The 6,000-nt window shown below is 40.9% G+C and overlaps 1 protein-coding gene across 1 annotated transcript in view; it reads right to left on the bottom strand.

Moving 5' to 3' along the window:
* The window catches only part of GPR65 (G protein-coupled receptor 65), an 18,776-nt gene continuing 15,001 nt past the window's right edge, over nucleotides 2,226-6,000 (bottom strand). The window contains exon 4 of the transcript XR_002346026.1: nucleotides 2,226-4,261. The gene's annotated coding sequence lies outside the window, so the exon portion shown is untranslated. The remainder of the gene's footprint in view (nucleotides 4,262-6,000) is intronic.

Genomic DNA, 6,000 nt, shown 5'->3' with positions numbered 1-6,000 from the left:
CAAAGCCCTGGTAGGCATTTTCTGAATTCTAGGACATAGTAGAAAACAGTTTAAGCAGTTATTACCACTGATAATAAGACCTGCAAAATCCACAAGCTAGAGATGCCCCCATGGCCCTGTCATGTCTCTGCAGCCCTGCTTACTCAGCAGTCTTAGTCTGTAACTTAGATTACCTCCATTTCTGAAACCGAGCAGGGCCCTGTGGGGCTCCTGGGCACAAACGCCTTTCTATGTCCCCCCATTTCTTGTTTGTAGGACATAGACCTCATTCAGCCTCCATGGCCTTCCCTGAGTTCCAAAGGTTCAAACAGTTGCCAGTCAGGGAAGGGAGGGGATGCAGGGACCAGGGAAGAGCAGTCAAGAACATTAGTGCAGCCTTGGGTAAGGGTGCTGGGACTGCCTCAAGGGATACACATAGCAATTTTTTTTTCCTTTTTTTTTTTTTTAAGGGTTTTACCTGCAGCATATGGAAGTTCCCAGGCTAGGGGTCAAATTGGAGCTACAGCTGCTGGCCTACACCACAGCCACAGTGATGCAAGATCAGAGCCACATCTGCAACCTACACCATAGCTGGATCCTTAACCCACTGAGAAATCCCAGGGATCGAACCCACCTTCTCACGGATATTAGTCAGGTTCGTTACTGCTGAGCCATGATGGGAACTCCAGATACCAATATTTTTGAGCTCTTCTGCAGAAGTAAAACTCCCAGCAAATGGAAGAAGTTAACTACTTGATGAAGCATTCTTCATTCCAGAAAGAAAGTCATGGCGTGACAGCCTCAAGGACCACCAGAGCCCATCCAGGACTACCTAACACTAGTTTTGAAAAGAATGCAAACTTATATCTAAGCTGATCCTTACCTGTGGCCCTATTTTCTACTTCCAAACTGTAAGACCCCTTTCTGTCTCTCTCAAGGGAGGGCACATCTTTAGGGCACTGGCCTGCTGTGGCCTCCTTTGCCTGGCAAAGCAACAAAATCTATTTTTCTCTACTTCACCCCAAACAACGTCCCCACATTTCTAGTTGGTACCGGTGAACAGAGGCTGGGTTTTGGCCACACTTCCATGTACCACATTCCAGTCCAAGGAAGGGAAAAAAACCCTGACTCAGACCGATGTAAAGAATAAGGAAGCTTATGTAGCTCATGAAACTGGGATATTCAGAGAATCATTGCGTCAGAAGACCCAGCTCGAGGGCTCTGATTCCTTGGGTTCTCCTTTCTTCTATGTGTGGGCTATTTCATGATCATGAAATGGCCACAGATATGCCAGGAACCTCACCTGGAAGGCAGCTATGCTCAACACTATACCACCAAGGCTGGACCCAGAAATCTCATCTGCAGATGACATCATCTAGAGGCAAAGAAAGAGCCTTTGTCCTAACATTCTAAGCAGGTTCAGTCACATGACCACCACTGAACCAATCCTGGTTCCAGGGCATTGAGCTGCTTTGATTGGGTATATGCTCCACTCTTGAAGCCAAGAACCCCATGGGTTTTGAAGAGAATGTCTACCTGAGGCATAGGAGCCTGGGTCATTAGCTGACTCCTAGTCAGTCTTGTCAATGAGTCCTCTGCCTCAGAAGAGTCAGGGAGGTAGCAAAGAACAATTGTCGCACCAATGAAAGCTTAGAAAATGTCGTTGTCACTGGTGAGCGTTAGAGACTGGAAATCAAAGGCCCCCCCCTCCCCGTTTTCTTTACATTGTGTAGACCTCCCAGATTCTGATGTGAAGCTGAAAAAGAACAGCCCAGTAATGATTGAGATGGAATTTCCTATAGCCTGGTGGTTTGGGGGCTGGGAGTTACAATTAAGTTGACCTAAAGGAAAAGCAGTAATATTTTCTGTAGCACTGAATTAGTGAATAGAGACACTCATGCCATTGTATAGTCAATAACAAAATTTAGTCAATTTATGAACATCTGACTAAAAATTTAAGGAAAGAACATCCTAAAAAAATTCTCATGCATAAGGGATGATAGATGGAAGTCAATGTAACTTCTGTTCTTGCTAATTTAGAATGAATAAAATGTCACTGATAATATTCGTTTCTATTTTACTTTAACAAATTAAAAAACATTAATAAAACTTTCATAAAAGAAAACTATTTCTAGAGTTCCCACTGTGGTGCAACTGGATGGGCAGTGTCTCTGGAGCAATGGAACTCAACTTCAATCCCCAGCCTGGCACAGTGGGTTAAGGATCCAGCATTGCTGCAGCTGCAGTGTAGGTTGAAATTCAGCTAGGATCTGATCCTTGGCTTAGGAATCTTGTAGGCCAAAAAAGGGGGAGGAAAAGTAAACTTTCTCTTTAACCTCATTTTAACCCTACAATCTTAAAATTTTTCAACTCAAAATAAAAATAGTTCTAAGGGGTTTCAGGAACTGAACTCTGGGGTTAGGACAAAGAGTGAACCTGAATGATTTTTAGTTCATTTAATTAATTATTGTTTATTCCCTCATCAAACAATTCTGATTACCAGTGAGAACACCTTCAGCAATAGCCCTTTTAGTAGTCAGAGCTAGATTTGTAGAGCAAGACAAAGAATCTATTTATTCCAGACCCTGCTTTTTCTTAGCAATTCTTTCATCCAAGGGGAACTGAACAAGTGCTGAAAGACATGAGGTCTTTCCTTCCCACAGTCCTTTCGAACACAGGGTGTCACATATACACTTCTTGAGTAAACTGCCAGAGACTTGCTGAAGACATTGCTCCAAAGATGCAAAACCGCTTTCTTAACCATCAGCGAGTGTCATTTCCAGGAGTGGGTGGGTGGTATGACAGATGACTTTTTTTATCATATATATTTTTAAAAAACACTAATAAACTTAATAGAGCTGGCATTGGCAATTCCCACTGTGGCACAGTGGATTAAAAACCCAACTGCAGCCCCTCGGGTCTGATACCCAGCCTGGAGCAGTGGGTGAAAGGATCCGGCATTGTTGCAATTGCAGTGTAGTCACAGCTGTGGCTCGAATTCAGTCCCTGGCCTGGGAACTTCCACGTGGTGCATCCATTAAAAGAATAAAATAAAATAAAATAAAATAGACCTGGCACTTATTGTGCACGTGTTTCTAGGTGGCCAGTACGCCTCTATGTAGGCACTTTTCAGTCCATTACTACAATTCTTTGATTTGGTCCATCTAACTGTCAAAAGAAATCATGGTTTTCAAGTTAATCTATTTGTTGGTGCCAATAGTCTTAGAGCCAAGACCAGGAATTTTACAATCATTCTGAAAAGGATTCTTTTAGAAGCATTTCAATCATATTTCCAAGAAGGATCGATGAAACCCTGAGAACTGAGGTTAATATTTCTTGCAGCAAGTGTAGTCACTGCAGAGCAAGATTTCTTGATTGTATTTGATTTTGAAATTAACTGCGCACACATTTCCCAGATAATGAAATTTATGTTTTTATTCTAAAGCTTGCACTGAACAAGACATGGAGATTCCCCAGCTCATTCCTTTATTGGCTTGCTTTCTGAACATCTAATTATGACATCATTTGAGGAATCATAACCTATTTCTTAAATGTGTAAAAATCTACTGGTGTTTCATAAAGAGTTTAAGAAAATTACGGCAGAAGAAAAGTAGATTATAGGCCATTACATGTTTAATGATATGCAAATGCTGTTAAACTAGAACATGATTATATTACTGTTCTTTGGGGAAGAACAAATTTAAACAATTCAGAATAACAGATGTATATTTCTGGTGCTGAGATCTAACAATAATAAATTAGGAATTGAAAGTCATACAAATATTGAATTATATCTTGAGTTTCACAGATAATTACATCATAGTAAACAAGTTGCAAACTGCTTACGGCTCAAATGTCTTATGTTTCTCTATCTGTGAAAGATGGCCAGGATTTTCTTAAGTGGGTGAGATAACTAAATAAGAACAAGTCATCAATGTTACATCCAAAATCTTGTAGAAATTAAACAATTTAGTCTATGTTCTCTCGTGTGCAGACTGACCAATTTAACTGGTTGGAAAAAAAAATGTTAGAACAACGTGGGGAGTTTAAACCAACTGCGATTATCTGATGGTTGCTAAGCTTTCTGGAAAGCAGATAACTCAGTGATGCACACTGAATTTCACACCGTATTATTTTCCAATTCATTGTGGATATTTCTTCTTTCTTGTCTGGAAGAATGTCATCCTAAGCTCCTTTTTGCTTTTTGGAAGTGGCAGCTAGCCTTGAACTCCAAGGTTCTGAATGGAACACCATCGACACCCAGTGGCCACAGGCAGGGCTCCTGTTTGATTTTTCAGCAACAAACGATGTGGTAAGAAAAGGATATTTGGAGAAGAGGAATTTTCACTCCCACATCACTTTTTCCCTCCCTCAAGTTTGACCCAATGTTGCCATTGTCAGCTTATTTTTGCAAACAATGGGTGTTCAGCTAATGTAACTGAAAACCATGAGCTTAACCCTGTTGCTTTCCATCAGTAAGCTGTATGAAATGCCAAGGAATAACAGAAACAGCAGTGGTCAAAAATTTTTTTTAATCCATTCATCTATCGATGGATATTTAGTTTGTTTCTATGTCTTGGCTATTAAGAATAGCGCTACAATGAAGATAGGGGTGCATGTATCTTTTTGAATTGTAGTTTTGTCCATATATATGCCCACAAATGGGATTGCTGGACCATATGGTAGTTCTATATTTAGTTTTCTGAGGAACCTCCATACTGTTTTCCATAGTGTTTGCACCAATTTACATTCCCACCAACAGTGAAGGAAGGTTCCCTTTTCTCCATACTCTCTCCAGCATTTGTTACTTGTAGACTTGTGGAATACCACTTATCCATAAAAAAGAACAAAATAATGCCATTTGCAGCAACATGGATGCACCTGAGAGTCTCATACTAAGTGAGTCTCATACTAAGTCAGAAAGGGAAAGACAAATACCATATAATATCATATGTGGAATCTAAAATATGGTACAAACGAACCTATCTAAAGAACAGACTTGAGGATGCCAAGGGGGGGGGATGGATAGGGGAGTTTGGGGTTGGTAGATGCAAACTATTACATCTAGAATAGATAAGCAGTGAGGTCCTACTATATAGCACAGGGAACTATATCCAATCTCTTGGGATAGACCATGATGAAAGATAATATAAGAAAAGGAATGGGAGTTCCCGACATGGCTCAGCGGTTAATGAATCTGACTAGGAACCATGAGGTTGCAGGTTCAATCCCTGGCCTTGCTCAGTGGGTTAAGGCTCCAGCGTTGCCATGAGCTGTGGTGTAGGTCACAGACGCAGCTCGGATCCCGAGTTGCTGTGGCTCTGGCGTAGGCTGGTGGCTATAGCTCTGATTCGACCCCTAGCCTGGGAAACTCCATATGCTGAGGGAGCGGCCTTAGAAAAGGCAAAAAGACCAAAAAAAAAAAAGAAAAGAAAAGGAATGTGTGTGTGTGTGTGTGTGTGTGTGTGTGTGTGTGTCTGGGTCACTATGCTGTACAGAAGAAATTGACTCAACACTGTAGATGAACTATCCCCTAATAAAAAATACATTTGATTAATAAAATAAAAATGAAAACTAAAATTGTTTTAACTTGAATTGAATCGGGTGTATCTACTATGAACAAAGAATAAAGCAGGACATTCCTGCTTTCTCTTAAATTAATCCTCTGTTCTTTTCCCCCAAAGGTTGTCTACCCAAAGAGATATAATAAAACATCTGTCAGAACTGGATTGCTCCTGAATAGCAGAGCAATAGAAACAATGCAGGTACAAGTTTTCTCACACGGCTTCCTTGGCAGCCACGCTGGCTGAGGGCGAAGAAGGGAGGAGGGGAGAAGAGGGAAAAATCTCAACAATGTCCCCCAGCTGCCGCTTCAGTAAACGAGAAAAATAAAAATATCCAGGTTTGCATTATTGCAGAAGGCAAAGAGGTCATATGCGTTCTACTTGTTGGTATCAGACATCTTACAAAACAGTACAAACACAGGCTAAAAGGTCCCCAGGGATTTTTGTTTATTTGTTT

The sequence above is a fragment of the Sus scrofa genome, chromosome 7, assembly GCF_000003025.6.
Source record: "Sus scrofa isolate TJ Tabasco breed Duroc chromosome 7, Sscrofa11.1, whole genome shotgun sequence".
Taxonomy (NCBI): Eukaryota; Metazoa; Chordata; class Mammalia; order Artiodactyla; family Suidae; genus Sus; species Sus scrofa.
The sequence above is the reverse complement of the archived record's forward strand: the minus strand, read 5'-3'. Positions and strand labels throughout refer to the sequence as shown.